This window comes from Pan paniscus, chromosome 5 (genome assembly GCF_029289425.2).
Source record: "Pan paniscus chromosome 5, NHGRI_mPanPan1-v2.0_pri, whole genome shotgun sequence".
NCBI classification, from domain to species: domain Eukaryota; kingdom Metazoa; phylum Chordata; class Mammalia; order Primates; family Hominidae; genus Pan; species Pan paniscus.
Window position 1 is genome coordinate 116,973,452 of NC_073254.2, and position 20,548 is coordinate 116,993,999.

Consider the following 20,548-nt stretch of genomic DNA (forward strand, 5'->3'; position numbering starts at 1 on the left):
GCCAGCCACATGTCCCTCCTTGGCCAGTTTTGAGACCTCCTAAGGACAGTGCCAGGGTTAATAAGGCCTTTTCTTTAGGCAGCAGTCACTTATGGTGGCTTGAGTCACAGATCAGTACTGAAAATCTCTCACTGTTATTGCTTCTGTGGATTACAGTTAGGCTAGGGGTTGACACAGTAAGTGGATTGGGAGAGCAAAAGCAGGTGGAATCAGTTTCCTTGAGTTTTCACTCTGTAAGGAGTGACCTTGACTTCAGAACTCTGTACCTAAGTCTCCTGTATAAATTGGGATAACACAAATAATCTCACTTTTCTCACATTGTCATCCATGAGATAAAATTAGATATGTTAAGTGCTTTGTTTGTATTAAGAGTGCTCTGATACTGCTGTTGACTGGGCATTGTATGACCTTGCGTCAGAAAATCATATATTTACCACTGTCCTGCAAATACGTGCACTCTAGAGGTTTGCAACAAGGCTGGCCCTCAGAATGACCTGAGGTTGTTTTGAAAATATAGATTACTGGATCTTCTATACTTACTGTGTGAGAATCTGCATTAGTACTGAGTCATTTGTGTATTAAGAAACTCCCATTGAGTAATTATGGTGATAGGTCTACTTTGGGAGATGTGGTCTAGAGTGCAGTGAGCTGCTCACACTCTGCTTCTTATTCCTACCTTCCGAGGACCAGCCAGGCCATCTGGATCTGGGCCTCAGCTTTCTTGCCATTCACACTTAACAACAACAACAAAAAATAGCAAGTTAAATCAGTTCTGATGTCAGTGCTCTCCAGATACTCAGTGGACATTTAAACAACACAAACAATTCTCTACCAACCAGGTGCCCTGTCTGGGTAGAAGTCTTGATGTGTGATTAACATCTTTACTACTGAAACAGAGGTTATCATTTTCTACTAAAATTTGTGTATAACTAATTAGGCGGATTGCTGCAGAGAGCAGCTAATATCCTCATAGTTGTCCATATGGTAGCTCGGTTGATTAATAACATACATTTCTGCATAAGATAAAACTAAATACTTTTTAATTTTATACTTTTTAGATTTAGAACATTGATAGTGATTACATGGCTTTATGTAAGCCAACTGGAGAGTGCCATTTCCACTGTGGATATAATCTTATGGGTCATTGATTAACAGGTTAGTAGTGAACTGCTGCAGGATAGTATGGATATAGCACGATATGAGGAGCAGAGAGGCTACAGTTTCAAATTGTAGCTTGATCTTTATTTTTGCGAAGGTTCAAAATGTGCTTTTGAATATTAGGCATTTTGAAGAGATATGCAATTGTTAAGCACCAGTATACAGATAAGAAGAAAAAGAAACCTTGCCATTAGACAACTTGGAAGGCATAAATGAATTGCCGACATCTACAAAAATGATCAAGGTTATGCATGGCAGGATGTTGCTTAATTGTAATTTTAAGAGAATTCATTTTGTGGTGTGTGACTAGCTGAGAGAAAGGCAGACATCATACTTAGGTTTGCCTGTCTATGGTAATTTAATTATTATTGACTATTGTGATGGCTTCCCTGATGTTGAGTTAGGTTCAAACCTGCTCAATTCCTATTGCAGGAAACTTTTTAATACTTAATAATATTTTGACTTGAAGAAAAAGTCTTTTGACCTGAAGAATGACCATTTCAGGACTAGAATTGTTTTATTGAGTTACCTTTTCCCCCCATAAAGTAAGGTAAATGCTGTCTGTGGAACTTCAGCAAATTAGATTTTGGTTGGACTCTTCTGCCTTTTTTGTCAAGGAAAAGAGGAGGGGTCTGGTAGAAAAGAGGGAACACTAACTGTGAAACCGCGTCTATCATCAATTGATTTTGAACTTGCAGCCTCATTAGGTGGTTAGTATTGGGCCATCCAGCCAAAATTATCTTTTTGGCCATCTGTGCCAAATTATAGGGAGTAATAGCCTTGGGCACAGCTGCTGAGTCTAATGTGTATTTCTAACTTGTGTATTAATGATAATGACTGCATAGAGAAGTCCAGTGACCAAATGTGCAGAATAAATAAGAAGGAACAAAATATATGTAAATTTAGAATTAAAAGAAAGGAAAATCTCTATTTTACATCAGGAAATGACAGTACATATTTATTTAAATCTCTATGCAATAATATGACCTTTTTCTACTCCATCTCTTCACAGTTTCTCCTAAGGAGAAATAAATCTTAAGAGAGATTGGCTTTGAATTTTGGTCCTTCTATGTGGTGCTTCTTGAATTTGCTCTGTGATAGGACACGGGTTTTATTACTGTATCCCAACATTGATTGGGCCTTTTCTCAGCTCAGCCTGTCCCTTTAAGAGAATCACTCAGGAGTGACTGACTGCCTTTGGTGTCACTGTACTTTTTGTTGGTCAGCGGGGGCCAGCAGTAGGACCTTTATAGGCAGGCTAAGTCTAATGTCACTAGAAATATAATTAAGAAATTATAAGAAAATGAGATATTCCATAATCCAATGACTAAGGATAAAGAATGCTAAGAATCAGGATTTTAAATAGACATGTCTACATTTTGCATGGCTGTTCATTTCTCTAAAGTATCTTAACTAATGAATATATTGGAAGGAAACCTACCTTATAGTGAAGGAAGCCTTTTAAAAACTCACCCAAAGAATGTGAAATGATTTGGCACATAGAACATAGTAGCATAGTTCCCTATACATGCTTTACAATTTTTTTTCCTTCAAGCCTACCTCATCCAGAGCCTCTCCATTTTTGGTTGTTCAGCACCCAAATCTTGGAAACATCCTTAGCTTCTTCCTCTCACAACTTACATCCAAACAGTCAGGAAATTCTGTTGGCTCTACCTTCAAAGTATACCCAGAATCTGACCATATGTCACAACTTCCCACTACCATTCTTGTCCCAGTCAACATTACCTGTTGCTTAAATCATTGCAGCAGATCCCCAGAAGGTCTTCTTTGCCTCCTATAGACTCTTCTCCACACAGCAGCCAAAAATTTTGTTTTAAAACCTGAATGAGGCTATATTTCTTTGCCTAAAATTGCAGCAGCTTCCATCCCAAGAACCATACCCTGTATACCATCTATCCCTCTCTTATCTCCCATTGCCTTGCCCATTCCTGCCTTAGAACTGGTGTCTCACAGTTGGTAATACCCTCGGCCTGGAATGCCCTGCCTCCTGCCTACCCCCAGGCCCACTGTCTTACCTCCTTCGAGTCTTTGCTCAAATGTCACTTTCTCAATGAAGTCCATTGTGATCACTGTGCTTAAAATTACAACCTGCCCACCACCCCAACCCCTTCACTCTCAATTCATCTTACCCTGTATTTTTTTCCCCACAGCTCTTATCGATTAAAAAAAAAAGTTTTACTGAGGGAAAACTTACATATCATTAAAGTTCACCCATTGTAACTGTGTACAGTTCAGTAGTTTGTAGCAAATGTATAGCGTTCTGTAGCCACCAACACCATCCAGTTTTAGAACATTTCTGTCACCCCAAAATGTTCCCTCATGCCCATTTGCAGTTATTCCCCACCCCCTCTCCATCATAGGTAACCTCTGCTGTGCTTCTACATCTGTACATTTGCCTGTTCTAGACATTGGCATATTTGTCTTATTTGCTTAGTGCTTAGCATGTGTGGTCCAAAAGATGAAGGAGCTGCATATTTGTTAAATTTGGATATTACCATATTTCTTGTGTGTGTGTGAACTTATTTGCAGATAACTAGTGTCAGGACATGGGGAAATTGGACAGAAATGGAAGAGAGATGTAGGGGTGCCTGTGCTCCATCCATGTGTGTCTGTTGGGCAACAATCCTGAGGTTCTCTGGGTGTGCCTCCACTGCCCTGTCCCCCTCAGGGAGATGAGCTGACTCCTCACATGTTTTCTGTTAATGAATGATTCCATGATTTCTTCATTCAGTTGTGGAGGAGAACATGGAATCAATGTGTACTCCTGCCTCAATATTCAGTCATCAGGGACTCTCAACCTCTCCTTCCACTTCCTCCCGTGTCCCCCTCTACCCTCCATCCTCACAGCTGCCCTTCTGCCTTCAGCTTCCTTACAGCTTCTCTGTGCCACTTTCTTTATCCTTCCATCCCTTCCTAGGGACTGTTGTCACTAATATCTTTAGAGATGTGGCTTCCATCATGTCACTCTTCTTTCTAAAAACTTCTGGCAACCCTTGAATACCCACAGCTTGATTGGTCTCAAAAAGCATTTCTCCACCTGCCTTCTAATTCTTCCCCAATGTGAACCGTGTCTCTTTCTCAGACTCTGTAAATAAACACACTCTCAGGAAATACTGATTCCTTGACAACCTTTAGTGTTATGTATTTCTGATTCCTAAGCCTCTTTGTCAAGTAATGAATAATTTAAAACAAACAAACAGAAAAACCCTTAAAGCCCCTAGGAGTTGACTATTTGAAGAAATCCAGTAACTTATCTGTATATGTTTTCCTAAGTCTGTCATTCTCAAAGCATCACAGCTCCAAATTTGCTGTATATTTACCAAGGGTGTCTCTGGCCACCAGAGTAGTGAAGTTATAGTTACAAGATAATTCCATAGTGGAAAAAAAAACAAATGTGTGGTTCAGGCTCACCAGCATCAGGATCAGACTTCAGTTCCACTAGGTTCCCTATTGTTCCCTGCCAGAGGGTCCTGGGGTCCCTGGCCAGGTGGTACTGGGGCAGGGCTGGGCCCCACAGTGGACACCTTCTCTTCTGGGCTCCACCTTCCCACATGCTTCTCGTGTCCTGCAGATACCTCATCAGCATTCTCTGTGCTGCTGTTGCTGCTTCTGACTGCTCTGGTCCTCCCTGATGACCAGTGGTATTAAGGCTGCCTGTGGACCACACTGTTCACCAGCCACTGGCCTCCTCCACAGCCAGTGGGCTTTGGCTGCTTGTAGCTTCCTTTCTCTCTTCCTGCAGCAGCAGCAGCAGCAGCAGGGGATACATAGATGGAATGGATTTGGAAATAGACGGGCCTAAGCTTGAATCCTGGTTCTTTCATATACAAGTTATTTGGTCTTGGGAAAGTTACTTATTTCTTTGAACCCCAGTATTGTGCTCTGGGGACAGTTACACCCACCCTGCAGTATAATCATGTGACCCACATGCAGTGATATACGTAAGTTTCATTGTCTAGTGCCTGACACAGACTCAGCACCCAGTACGTTTTTGCTGTTGACTGTTATGATATTCTAAAGTGAACTGCAGGGGCCCAGGAAGCTAATGGCTGCTCCCCTTTCACTGAGGACAGCAGGCCTTTCTTCCCAGGATTACTGCTCTATGGATGTAGGGTAATGTGAATGTAGGCAGTCTTTTTTGACCACCATCTACATTTTCCATTACTCAGTCTCTAAAGCTAGCAAACAACTATGAGACATGGGCCACACCTTACTGGCTTGCATGGCCCGCCCCTCCCCTCTTCCTGCCATTCTGTCATTGCAGGATGAAAGTTAGAAAATACTGATGTATTCTGTGTTGTTATTGCTTCTTAAAGCTGCCATTGGTGTTTTTGCTTATAAAAGCATTGCCAGTTTTCTCAGTAATACTGTTTTACTCTGTAAAGAATGCTTATTCGGCACACAGTTACTGGGCATCTGTCAAGTGTCAGGCATTATGCCAAAGGCTGATGAGTCAGTGGTGAGGAAGATAGTCAGGAACTTGTCATCTCTGAGCTGACACTCTAGTGGTAGCATTTATCACACGATCTCACAATTAAGAGTGAGATTACAATACAAATAAATGCTGAGGAGGAGAGGTTCATGGCATTGTTAAAAGTATAAAGTGGGAAGCTTTGACCTGCTCTGGAGGTTGATGAGGAAGCCTTCCCTAAGGGGGTTTGAAGGACATGAGGCGTCAGTGAGGCAAAAGGGAGAGGTTGGAGAGTGTTTCAAGTAATGGGAAAAAGTTCTAGGAGGAAACACAGTGTCAACAAGGTACAGTGGGGTGCAGAGAGCCAAGGGCAGTGAAGGGGGAAATGTGCTGGAGGACGGGTAGAGAAGGACTGCACGCAGGCCTATAAAGATACCTATCTTTATCAGAAATGCTGAGAAGCCATTGAGGAATGATTGTAATGATGAAGTGGCAGGAACTGGAAGGCTAAGATGAGATCTGATTACAGGGGAACAGTAATCAGAATAGGAGGGCACTGGAGTCCATTGATCTGGTTCAGATCAAAGGTCATAGAAGTAGCTTAGCCTAGGGAGGTGGGAATAGAGAAGGAGAGAAATTGCCTAAGGACAACTCAGGAGGTAAAATTTTCAGGGCCTGGTGCTGGATTGAATATTGAGGGTGAGGGAAGAGAAACCTGATGACTCCTACATGGGCGTAGGTGGAGGTGTCATTCTATACAACTGCAAGTGCGAAGGTAACATTCCATACAACTGCATTAATGTTGGTGCCATTTGTATGGGTTATAGTACTAATCCATACAACTGTGTGGTTATGGCAATATTAAATTTGAGCTGTCTTTAGGACGTTGAAATGAAGATGTCAAATAGGTTGTTGTGTGTTTGGAGGTCATAGAAAACATTGGACCCATAATATGATTTTTGATTGAGATTGAAATTGCCTAGGGATAGAATAGATCAATTAAATCTCAAGGAACTGTAGCTCTTAATGATTAGGTAGAGAGGGATAAGCAAAAAGGAGAAAAAAACAAGTGTAGCCAGAGAGGAAGGAAGAAAACCAGGAGAGACTGGAATCCTAGAAGCCAATGCAGTGGTGTGATTGAAGGAGAGAGCATTTACTGATGCGGAATGCTGCTGATATCCAAAATGTAGAGGAGTGAAAGTGGCAACTGAATTTGATGTTGGTCAAGATAAAGCATGCATGGTGACTCAGAGACCAAAGGCAGACTGCAGCCCAGACCTCATTACTATGCCACTGCATTAAATCCCAGAACCATACTATAGCCCTGCTTAAGCAGCCCCAAGAAGGCAGAGCTTCCCAACTGGTAGAACAGATAATAAGCCGAGTTACAGAAAACAGGCAAATGAACAGTTTCTTGCACACCAGACTTTGTAGTAAGATTTGTACTTACTCTCTAAATGCTGTATAGTCATTCATTTAGCAGACGTTATTGGATGCTGTATATAGAAATGAGGTGAGAGGCGCTCCATGCCCTGAATACATTCATAGAACAGCAGAGAGAAAAGATATAACAATAATACACCCATAATTGTGATGTAGGCATAAGGTAAGCATCACTAACACAGGCACAAATTGTTGGAATTCAGAGAATGGAAAGCGTAATAGATGATGTGAAATGTACAAATCAAAAATAGAAACGTGAAGTGCATAGTCCTGGAAATCAGATAATTAACACCTTAGGATTTACTGTAGAGTGGCACTGATAGCTCATTAGCCTTTCTTAGCCATTATTTCTTCCTTTGTACTTTTGTAAATAATTTTTCTAGTCTTTTCAAGGGTTTGTTTACAAGGTTGAAATTTTAAAAAATAAATTTTGCTTGAAAATGCTTTAAAAGGTACAACTTCTATGATTCGCATGTTCAAGTCAGCACTACTTTAATAAAGATAGTGAAAAAGGTATATTTTGTTCTTTCCACCTGGGTTGACACTGGTTTCAAAAATATTAACTTTGAGAAATATTCTTACCAAATACTAAGGCTTCTCTCTAGGAAGTGGTGAAACAAACATGCATTTTGATATTTGATTTAAGAGATATCATGATTCTTACTTATCATGTATTTTCTGAAAAACCTGTTGTTATTCCCATTAAGAATTAGCCATGCTTAATCTGATTTAATTCTTAAATAAGTTTTCTGAGTGACTTACATTTTAGTCAAATGAAATGATAGCTCTGAGAAGCATTGATTTTATTAAGCAGAAGAGGTTTGATATGATGTGATGACCAAAAAACAATCGAGGTAAGACTAGATGTTGTAGTCAACTTCACGTAATCCACGAAAGCCCCTCTTATGCTATCTCTTGAATAAGTGAGCCTGAGAAAGTATCCTCTCAGGAGCCTCTGTGGGGTTCCCTGCTGCACAAGGATCACCTGGGTTGGTGTCACATAGCTGCTTTTTTTCTCTGATTTATCCTTTACTGATCTCTTCCATCTAAGCAATGAGAAGACCCCCAAGAACAATTTGGAACACTTTCCTCTGACCTCTTACTTTTTCTCTGTTGTGTGTAATTGGGATGAGGGGTCAGGTGCAGGAAGTGGTTGTCCCATAACTTTTTGAGAATCAAATAAATGGTCCAGATCCTTATTCCTGTGCAAAATGCATGTATGAATATGGTCTCAGAGAAAGAATGCAGAAAAAGATTGGCATATGTACTGTATATATAGTAACTTAGGTAAGGTCTGTTTATGGAACCCCTTTAGAAACCTCTGTTCTTAACTATCTTGGGCCATGATCTGAAAGAGTTCCCTGAAGCACATGTGTTGCTCTAACATTCTCCTGCTTTACAGCCAGCGGTTACCCCACAGTCACTGTTTGTTAGCTTAGGCTTCACTGCCTTTTGCAGCCCAAGATCTGCTGGCCCCAGACTGGTGCTGCCCCTGTGCTACTGCTGTCCCCCTCACCATCCTTTCCAGCTACTGCTGCCACCTCGCACCTGCCAGATGCCCAACATGCTTCTTCACCTCAATCTCAGTCCAAAATCTGTGCATCAAGCCATCTGTGCTCAATACCCATTTCCTCCATGAAACCATTCCTGATTAGCTCTACCATGCAATAATTTCCCTTGTTCTAGACATCTTCATCTAATCTGCCATTTAGCTGTGGAGAGTTGCCTTTTGTTGTTCTCTGGTTATCTTATGTGTGTTTTCTTAATTTGAAAGTATATGAATGATAGAAGCTATGTCTTAAAGTGTTAAGGCTGGAAAGGACATTAGCATTGAAATCCTCAATCTTTTATCCCACTTCAGGAAATCAGTAACAGTGACTTGCTACAGCTGTGGGGTGTGTGTGTGTGTGTGTGTGTGTGTGTGTGTGTGTGTGTGAGATTCAGAATATCCCTTCTGGGTCATATTTGATTCTCAAGGAAGAAGAGAGAGGGGAGACAGCATAGAGAGATTGAAAAAGACTTTCCCCAGGTTATTCTGATGCCACCACCTCCCTTTCTACCTCCATCTCTAGTTTTTTATTGTCCTCATTCTGCAGAGAATCACTCCTTATGGCAGAATGGCTTTCGATCAAGCCTGAGTAATGTGTAGCAACCTGTTTCACCTCTCTCTTGCCCACATGCCACAGTTAAAAATTAAATTAAGCATTCAGGGCTAGAGATTTAGAGGAGGGACTGTAGGCTAAAAGAGAAAAGAGAAATGATATGGATTGTTCATGCTCCCTCTACACACACACACACACACACACACACACTCTGTACATACACACACATATATGCACATACATATACACACATACACATACCAGCATATAGACACATATGCACACACATATATACACATACATACACACACATGCCTATACATACACACATACATTCTCACCACCTATCCTGGGGTAAAGGACTGTGATAGGGCCATTATTCTTTTCCTCAAAATGGATTTGGCTTATGGTAAATGCAGAGTTCATATTCCTCTAGAACCAGCTCTTAAAGGGTTGGTCTCTTGGTGTCATTCACACAAGACCTGTGCGGTAATATGATATTTACTTCTATTTCCAAGAAGAAGTAAAAAAAAAAAAAAAAAAAAACCTTATACTGTTCTACCAAGGAGATTTCTCACCCACACACAGGCTGACACCTGTTTTACTTATTACTGCTGACCCCCGATGTTGGATAACTTCACATCAGCTGTAAATCCCACAAACTGATTTAATTGGATTCCTCCACATTTTGTATGAGAAAGCAGAAGCCCAGGGAAACAAACTGGCTTGGCCAGTGAAACCCTTAGTAGCAGAGCCGGGACCAGGACCCAGGTCTCCGAGTTCTTGTCTTTACTGGTTGCTCTTCTTTAGCTTTGCGGCCCCTGTAGTGCCTCGCACAAACACATTTCATAAGCCTTCACTGCTTCCTTTTCCAGTTAAACACTTCGAGCTTCCTGCTTTTTTCTTTTGCCATATGCACAGACACTTGCCCCAGCCATCTGGGGAAGGGAAAAGTCATATCTGGCAGGGGAACGAGTGTGCAGATGCATTCTTTTTATAATTACTGAAAAGAAGGTTGTTGGAGGTATGATTTATTTAGCCAGCTTCTTCAGATCTAGATTCAAAAGCTGTTCTCATGTTCAGAAAATATTTTATTTTGTACAAAACTCTCAGGACATTAATTCCTTCTCAACCTGTGGTCTCATTTTTCAGCATGTGCCTCTCACTGAAAGCTAGTTCACCACCAGCATTAATTTGACCCCCAGCTGTATTCGTTCCCTGTCAGTTCTTGTCCTCCAGGCTGTTGCTCATCATTATATCAAAGATGGGAGCAGCTGGAATTAGATGCCTGTGATTATTAAGACGGTAATTACTGATCTTGCTGACACCAGTAATATTAACTGGTGTTTAAATAATTTAAAATGTTACCTATGAGGCATGCATGAATTCAAGGTATCAGAATAAAAGGCACTATCTAAAAGAGCCTAGGCAAGAATAAAATATTTATTCTTGTTTTATTCAGATATTCTGGCTTAAAATGCTATGCAAGGATGATGGACTTCCTCTAGTTTAAACAGTTGTTTTTAAGTTTCTTTACAATAGACCTACGTAATATGGTTCTAAGGAATGCTGTTTGTGGGGAACAAATTAGTTTTATTAGATTTCTCAAGTCATTAACATAACTTAATAACTTAATATTCTACTACAATGGCCCCATCTGCCATATGGGTTTTATGAGTTTGATGATGCTATATGTTCACATTGTACTTCATAGTTCAGGAAGTACTTGCCAACTCATCATGTCATTTAGTCTTAAAAGTATTGTGGGGGATGTAGGTTTACCTCTGTCTTCATGGAGAAATAAATGTTGGCTCAGAAAGGCTATATTACTTGTTCAAGTTGCATGAGTAATAAGTTGTGAGGTTAGAAGACGAGATTTGTTGGTGACTTCACAACACTTTCCAAATCTGTGAAGTGACAGTAAACTGTACACCATAGCCTTGCTGTACTTGGGAAAATAAAAGAAATACTGTCTTTGGTGGAATCTTCTGAATCTATTCTTCATCGAAGAATAAACAGTCTTAGGAAGGAAAAGAGCTTTTCATGGACTTACAAGAGCTTTTCTTTATTGGAAGAATGATCATCTTTACTCTTAAATTTATAATTCTAAGAATATAACATGACGTTGACAACTCTTTATTTTTATAGATGATTAAAGTGTATGAGTTCCGCCATTTATGAGATAATTCCAATGTGCTGTGCTGAATTTCTAGGTCTCTTGTCATAAACTACTTAAAATATTTTTGTTTTAATTTGGGAAGCATTTCCTTGAGAGGTTGGATGCAGCTTCCATTACTTAATTTTTATTTATTGTTGTTTTTAAACATCATCATTTAATCCTAGCACATGGCTGTGCCAGCCCTTTATGCTAATTGTGGATAGTGCATGGCAGGGATAATGCTAACACTGTCTGTTGCTTACCATGATGCCACATAACTCAAAACCATGCTTCTTTTGAAGAGTTGGAAAACCACATCCAACTCCCTTAGAGCAGAAATCCCAGCCTGTACCCTAAGACTGGGGCATGCCTGTGGGGCAGGCCCTTTCAGAGATCACAGACCTTGTGGAGAGAATAAAGGTGCACACACTTAGTTCTAGCCCAGTGGGCCAGCGTCAGAGCAAAAGTTTAATTTCCAAGTGCAGCACAGTGCCTACCACTCAATTGTCCCTTCACCCAAGCCTACTCAGACTCAAGACCAAGTCCTAGAAAGAGAGGGGTGCTTTAAAAAGGGTAGGAAAAAAAATTTTAAGCATTGTTTTACTGAAACCCCTATGGGATCCTGAGTGCACAACATTGGTGACTTGGGCAGCACTGGCACTTAAAATTTTGGTCATTGTAGGAAATGGCATTCTTGGGCAGTGTCTTCTTCAGAGAAGTGGGTGGTGGCTTCCCGGGGGAGTCACAGGCTTTAGAGCCATGTTCAGTGCTTTTGGCATGAACCTGGGCCCCGTTGGTGTCTACATCAGTAGATTCAGAGGCTGGCATTGTTGTACAGTGTGGAATAATGAGAATGTGGAGGCTGACAGGGTGATTATGGTTTTGAGAGTTAGTGAGACAAACCCTGGAACTGAGGAGCTGGTCTTCCTTGTGTAGTTAAAGTTTCTGCAGTTATGGGTGTGGGGTATAAGGCCAGACAAGGATGGTTTTTAACTTTTTCTGGGGTCTTAGCTTTTACTTAAATGGCTGGGATATAAGGGTTTACATGAATGATAAGATGAGATTCATCTTGTTTCATGGAAAAATATTCACTTTACCAAAGAAGTATCAACAGGATTAGTAAGCTTTTAGATATTCAAAATATGAGTTTATTTAGGAAAAAATATTTTAAATATTTTGTTTTAAGTGATATCTCCTTTTAGACCAATCTAACCATTAAGAATAGATATATAATATCTATTTTCAGTTTCTGGTAAAAGAATTTTTTAACGTGAATCCTTCATCTGGATCCCATTTATGGTGCTCAGTTTTTTAAAGCACTTATTATCTCGTGGCACACCATATCACTTACTTATTTGCCATGTTTATTGTTTGTCTGTCTTCTCGTGTAGAAAGTTAGCTCCACAGGGCAGGCATTTTGTCTGTTCTGTTCACTGATATGTCCCAAGAACCTAGAAGTGCCTGGATATGGTGACCACTAAATAATTACTTGTTGATTCTTAAGTCAAGAATCTGTCACTTCACTGCTATGAGCTAGGAATTATTGTAATTGTTTTGTGAGAAATAGGTAGTGAGGAACAGGGGCCTGGATAATTATTTTATAATATTGATAATTGGACAAAGTATGGGAGAAAGCACGGTAGTGGCAGGCCACTTCTGAATTTGTAATTTTCATCTTATGTTTTTGCCATTTGTGCCAATCCTGCTCCAACTAGACCTAAGGTAGATCCTAATGAGATAACAGCTCATATATTCCCATCTTTCCCTTTACTATTCCTCTGGATTGGCTGATTGTTTTATACTCTGGTTACTTAGGGGGAAAAAAGTGTAAGGGTTAACAAATGAGAAATGATGGTAAAAGAAAAACAAAGGGAATGGCCGTAAAATGAGCTGTGAATTGTAGAAAAATATTGGGTTCTATATACTTATTAACAGTGGGCGCATATTTAATTCTAAACTTCCTTAGTAGTCATTGTGAAAAAAGCAGCTTGATTACTTTCTTGATTTAAAGCATTTGTAAATGTTAAAAGAAATTTATCTGGGAGGCCATTAGGCTGAGATGGCTCCAGCACCTTGGGTTCCTACCTAAGTAAATGAAACCAGTGTTAATAGTAAAATGAAACAAACATAACCAGCTGAAATCATCAACTAACCACTAACTGGGGACTTTCCACCAATCATATCCAAATAAGGCAAACACCTAACTGTAGGCAATCAAGTAATTTCTTAGTTTTGCTTCTGCATTCAACCTGTGTAAGCCTGAAGCTCACGCTGCACAGCTGAGTTCTCTGAACCTCCTCTGGTTCCAAGTGATGCCCAATTCATGAATTGTTCATTGCTCAAATAAACTGTTATATTTAATTTGTCTAAAGTTTTTATTTTAACATAAATAATCACAACCACATGTTAGGAACATCGATACAATTTATTTCTTTATACTAAGACCAAAAATAAATCCCTCTCAAGGATTCTCATGAAAAGGACACTGTGTGATTAATGTCATGAGCAATGTCTTACAAGCATCTTTACAGGGTTATCACATCTCTTCTCTGATGCTTTTATTGATGGCATACCTCAATATATACAGAGATGGTAATTTGGGAGTACAGATGGGAAGGTATATTGCCTTTTGTACTCTGGCATAATAATGATTAAAACTAACACTTTCACGGATTTTATGCTCTTTGCATTGTTCTTAGTAATTATATTGACTCATTAAACTCTTATAAACATGCTGTGAGGTAAGTAGTATTATATTAATCATATTTTATAGAATGAAGAAACTGAGGCAGAGAGGAATTAAGTACTTGTCCAGGGTCACACTGGTAGTGGCTGGGGATTTAAACCTAGGCAGTTTGATTACAAAGTTTGCACCCTTATCTTATGTCAAAAGGATACTACACAGTGTCCTTTTCAGAGAATCCTTGAGAGGGACTTCTTTCTGGTCTTGGCATAAAGAAATGAATTGTATGATGCTCCTAAACGTTTGGTTTGGCTAGATGCCTTTCTGGAATCCAAGGCTAGATTTTAGAGGATCCAGAAGAGAAATGAACATTTTTCAGAAAATTGTCTATTGTAGGTTACTTAGAAGTTACTGGGCAATTGTGAGAGTTTTTGCTCTCTGGAAAATCCCTGAAGTCTAGCTATTCCGTGTTACTAATGCTAGACGCAGCACAATGTACAATGAGGGGTGTGAATTTTAGTCAGACTTACCTGGATTCTAATCCTGGTTCTACCACTTATTAGATTGGTGATCTTGGGAAAGTTATTTCACCTTGTACGTCAAACTTGAGGTTGGTTCATATCCTCTGCTTGGTAGATCATCATAGTTGGTATTCCTAGACATTTCTCCAGAGAGACCAAATATTTTTGTTTTTAATAATGTGGAGAAAAAAAATTCAACCAAGACATCAGATGATTCCTGAGACCTACAGAAAAATTTTGTGATGTAGGTGTGTCCTTATGTGGGCAAGTCTATTTTTTTGTGTGTGATACACAATTATTGAAATCATAGGATATACTTTGGGTCTGTTTCTTCATGAAATAAACATGATGGTTTTATTTTCACTAATAGTATTTAGCAGTTTTAAGTACAGGATATCACAAAGGGTAATGATATCTTGGTTAGAGAATACACTTTTTTAAAAAACAACATTATGTGATCATAGATTTTGTGCATTAGGAAAATTAGGATTGATGAAGGAAGGATTTGACTTCAGTCACTGTGATGGATTTGACAGCCTTTTTCCCCTCCACCTCCCCCACGCAATTCTCTCTGAGATTTATCCTCCCACTTGTGGAGCTCACCCAAGCCTATTGACTGAGCCAAGAAAACATACTCCACTCTCCTCCTCTTTTTCTGACTCATGCGAAAAAGTCATGTAGCAATTCAAACATTTCTGAAATTACAAAACATAATGTAGAAAACTTTCTTATCTCCGACTTTAGAATCTTTTTTATTATTTTGATATTTGCATAAGTAAGATTTTAGATTAATTTCATTTCTTCAGAGGCTTTCCCTGACAACACAGTAAACACCTGTTGACTCAATCACATCACGATGTTTTGTGCATTTTAGCAGCCATTGTTATCCAGTGTTTTCTTGTTTGTCTATTTACTGTTTATTCTTCTTAGAATGTAAGTTCTGTGAAAATAGGGACATTGCATGTCTTGTTTTAAACTGTGTCTTCTAAAGGTAATGGCACATAGTAGGAATTAATAACTTTTCAAATGGATGAGTCTTTCTAAAATCCTCATGCATTTTACTTCATTTAAATTGAGTCTCCATAGCTCCAGCTCTGATATTCTAGTTAGTCAGTTTTCTCTTCATGCAATTCTTTTTGCCATCCTTCACATTTGTTCACACTTGTTATCATTGCTCATTTACCCAGATCCAGTGTCTCTGGGTTCATTTCTAATGTTGCCACCATCTACCCCGACCAGCCTTTCTTTCCACAGGTGTAGACTTGCCACCATCTTTTTGTGTAATGTTGACTGAGTTAGTATTTGATAATCTCATTTTTATTTTTGTAAAAATTGTGAATATTTTCCATTTGACTGACTCACAGTGGTGAGTCCATTTGACTGACTCACATTAATAATACAGATTATTAATGACATCTCTTATTTACTTTCATAAGATCATATCTTCAGAGTTCCCTGGTGAGATTAATGATTTTGCATTGTTTAAATATTCATAGTGTAATTGGTACTGTGATTCCAAAAGCAGAACTTTTCTCTCTTTTTTTCCCCTCCTAAATTTTAATATTTCACAAAGGTATTTAGTAGTAGTAAAACTAAGGAAGGGAAATTCAGTAGGTAAATGGTTTGCCACTAATAACTGGAATTAAATGTACTGACTTAAAAATTTTTTACTTAAATCAATATTGTTTTTTCTTTTTTAATAGTAAAATTATGGCTAGTGTTTTGAGTACTCATTATATTTTCAAAGTGCCTCATCTTGCTGTTCAGTTACTCTGTAAAAAGTAGGACAATGTAATATTGTCTTAAAACGGAGCCACAGTGTATTTTTCAAAGCCAAGATTTTAAAGTGATGTTAATTTAAAAATTAAAATGAAATTTTGATTTCTTTTGAGTTTTGATATCTCAAAGTTGTTAAAATTATGTGCATATTCTGTAAAAGACTTAGAAGCACATTTTTAATGACAGAGGCAAGTGTTTTTGGAGGTGTCTGAAATTTCTACATTTGTGTTAAAAAAAAAAAAACCATTAGCTCTCTAAACAAGAACAATGTCTAAACAATACATTTATTAGTAAGTGTTCTAGGAACATAGCTCATTCTAGCAAAGAGAAGAGTGGGATGTGATCCCTGCCCCTATAATTCATAGTTAAGATGTCAGTTAACATGAAGCTCAACCCAGCTGAGGGAACTTCACCTCATGCCCACGTTCTTTCTTCTACCTTACATCTCTTTTTAAAAAGGAAAATTATGCTCTAAGTGATAGCTTTTATCAGTTGTCACGTTAAAAAAAAAACCCAGACACTTTGCTTTACAAAATCATTTTAATCTTACTCCTTTACATGCATTCCTGGTGTATGGTAAGTGCTATTTAAATATTGAATGAGTTGAGTGAGTGAGTGAATGAGTGAATGGTTAGTGAACGACTAGTTACAGTAAATTCTTTGTTATTCAACCTGGCCAGATATATTTTCATGGAAAACCAAATATTTTATCTGAGAGAATTAGCATGTTCGTCACACCAATTAACATAACCAGTTGAATAGCTGAGGGTTGTCCTCTTTGCCATAGACATTGATGTTAGTAACAAGACAAGGGCATTTCACATATGACTCTTGTTCTACTTTGATTCCACAACAGAAGACATTCTTATATCTGAGAGCCCATGAGATGATAGTGAGAAAATGCAATTTTGGGGGTAGACATGTGCATATAGCTGTCATTGATTTCTTAAACTCAAGAAAGCCTTGTAATACAAATTACTCAGTTTGAACAAAAAAAAAGTACTTCTCACAAAACGTGTAATTCTGAATGTTTTGTAAGTTAGGTTAGAACTGTGACCTGATCTAAACATAAAGTGGTTAAATAGAAATTTAAAACATGATATTTAAAATTTTATTATTAATAATGGAAAAATATACATGGGTCAGACTCACATGGTCTCTGTTTGATGATAAGGGAGACTTCAACAGGCTGAGTAGGACAGGGAAGAAGCCAGGACCAGCTTGGGTTCAGGCAAAGGAAACAAACTGAGCTGTTTGCATGAGAGGAGATGTCAACAGCCCTATACACCTTGTTCCTGGAGTATTATGAATTTGGGCTGCATTTACCTAGTGTCTGTGGCTAGAAGTTGGGTACTATAAGGGGACAGCAGCAGGAGGAAAGTTTGCGACTAATACTCAGAGTCAGGTGAGCAGTATGTTGTTTCTAGGTCTATTTTAAATAGTTTCCAAAGAGGGCTGGGCCATGTGGGGCATGTTGGGCAGTGCGCCACCCCACACCCTGTACCTTAACCATCGCTGGTAAGGTAGTTACTGATACCTTAGAGTTTGCCATCACTACCATCATCTTACCATCATCATCAAGACAATATTAATTGCTCACTATTAATATTGAGCAATATGCATACCAAAACTGGTATGTACTTTGGATTGTCTCATTTAATTGTCTGTCTCATAAATTGCATTAGTTATAATTTAGCTAATTAAGTTGTATACCTTGTGAGATAAGTTTTATATATTTTTTAAATTTAGCTTTTATTTTTACCAGTGTTATATGAGGAGTCAAATAATCCACAAGGCTTGTTATGTGGAAGTATAGAAGAGGCAACTGCTTTCAATTCTTTTAGCTGTTTCTTTAGATAACAGCAGGTCCTGGAGTAGCGTTGTTTTGTTCAATGCCATTTCATTACAATGTCAATCAGAGAAAAAAATTGATTCCCAGCTGGGACCACTGTCTGTGTGAAGTTTGCACATTCTCCCCATGTCTGCATGGGTTTTTTCCAGGTACTTTGGATTCCCCCCACATCCTAAAAATGTGCACATTCGGTTCATTGGTGTGTCTACATTGTCCCAGAATGAGTGAGTGTGAGTGTGTGTGAGTGCACCCTGTGATGGGATGGCATCCTGTCCAGGATGGGTTCCCGCCTTTTGCCCTGAGCTGCTAGGATGGGCTTCAGCCACCCAAGACCTTGAACTGGAATAATTGAGTAAATAATTATCTTACTTGTTTTTATTAATGTTTCTTAAATGTATGTATAGCTCATATTCGTTTCATTGTTTAATGTTAGAAGTGTTTTGGGCATTTTTAAAAAGAAGTTTGGTGACTTTTTGTGACCAGAAATATGCCATAGGAACTTAACTCTTGTTTTTATGAATTAGCCTATGGTAAAATTGAAACTGCCTTTGTAAAGAATATGACAGCAAGAGAAATTTGTGATGGCTGACTCCATCTTGCTTCTAGCCTCACAGGCTGGCTGGACTCACTTATTCCTAGGTGTAGGCCCAGCTAACCATGGGAGGAATTTAGCTAAAGTCTAACTTTGAAGCAAGAATCATAATAGCTACTCCCTAAAACTGACGCTTCCTTGTTCAGGGACTGAAACTACCTTTTGTAAGACTAATGAAAGGCCACAAGATTAGGATTGTGAGAGGGGCCTGAATTCTGTAAAGAGGTGAGCATAGCTTGCCTTTCTATAATCGTTTACTGCACTGTAGTAAATGTATCATCACAAGGTGATCACAAGATTTGTGACTTCCCCAGTTGTTCCCATAGATAACATCACTATTGTAGAACCTAAGGTTGGTCTTTTGAGATGTTTTTCAGACCTTTGTATTCTGGTGACCAATTGACTCCACCAGGACCCATGACTTATGACTCAGCCAGGCCTATGGCCCCCACCCAGAGGCTGTCCCAGCACATAAGGATTGTTTACCACAACCCTGTGAGTTCATCCCCAATCAATCAGCAGCACCCATTCCCTGGTCCCCTGCCTGCCAACTTACCCATAAAAACCCTAGCCTCTGAGTTCCTGGGGAGGCTGATTTGAGTAATAAACTCCTGTCCTCTCACTTGGCTAGCTCTACATTAATTAAACTCTTTCTCTACCACAAGACTGCTGTCTTGGTGAATTAGTTTTGTCTGTGCAGCAGGCAAGAAGACCCCATCAGGTGATTACAAATTTGATTCATTATACATTGTTTCCAAGAATCTATCAATAATGTATGCGAGAACTTACTTTATTTACGTCCATATTTCTCAGTAACATGCTTATGTTGCCAGTCTTGGTTTTTGATGTTTGAGTTGATTGGTTTCCCATGAAAAAAGATGAAAATTTAGGTTTCTTGCCAAGCGTGTTGGCTCATGCCTGTAATACCAGCACTTTGGGAGGCTAAGGCAGGAGGATCACTTGAGGCCTGGAGTTCAAGACCAGCTTGACCAACATGGCGAAACCCTGTTTGTACTAAAAATACAAAAATTAGCCGGGTGTGTTGGCACATAACTGTAATCCAAGCTACTCAGGAGGCTGAGGCAGGAGAATTGCTTGAACCTGGGAGGTGGAGGTTGCAGTGAGCCGAGATTGTACCACTGCACTCCAGCCTGGGCGACAGAGTGAGACTCCATCTCAAAAAAAAAAAAAGAAAATTTAGCTTTCTTTATTCATTCCCTAAGATCACGCCATCATACATACAGGCTTCCTATCCCTCCATTCTCTCAATTAGTTACACTGATACTTTGGTTGGATCATTATTTCATTTTTATATGGTTATGACAATCTAAATGTTATTTATATAATCAAACCATGATTACTTTTCCTTTCCTGCACTACTTTTGTTTTTCATTAATAGTTGTCTTTTTTTTTTTTTTTTGCTAGAAACCACATTAGGTTTTCTGTTTCACCTTCTGGTCAAAGTCTCTCTGGATCTTTCTGAACTCCTCTAGTTTGCCTGTTTTTAATAATTGTAGTTTGGGAACTTCCTTCACTATCACCTGAGAATTCCTATCATCTCTTTCTTGTGTTGAATCCTTGGTCTCCTGAATCACATGTCTTCCTTTTCTCAATATGTACTCCCTTGTTTAGGTGGAAAACATCCTCTAATAACTTCCTGGGAAACAATGCCTGGGAGATAATTGCTTGTAATTTGCAAGTCTGGAAACATCTTTATTCTATTTTTAGACTTTAAAAAAATGATAATTTGTTTGGATATGGAAGACTACAGTGGAAAAAATTGTTTTAGTTTTCTTTCCTTCAATTTTTTTTTTTTTTTTTTTTTTTG

The 20,548-nt window shown here is 38.9% G+C and overlaps 1 protein-coding gene across 10 annotated transcripts in view; it reads left to right on the forward strand.

Annotated features, from left to right (window-relative positions):
- Window positions 1–20,548, forward strand: part of KLHL32 (kelch like family member 32) — a 256,154-nt gene that overhangs the window by 35,531 nt on the left and 200,075 nt on the right. The window lies entirely within an intron of this gene.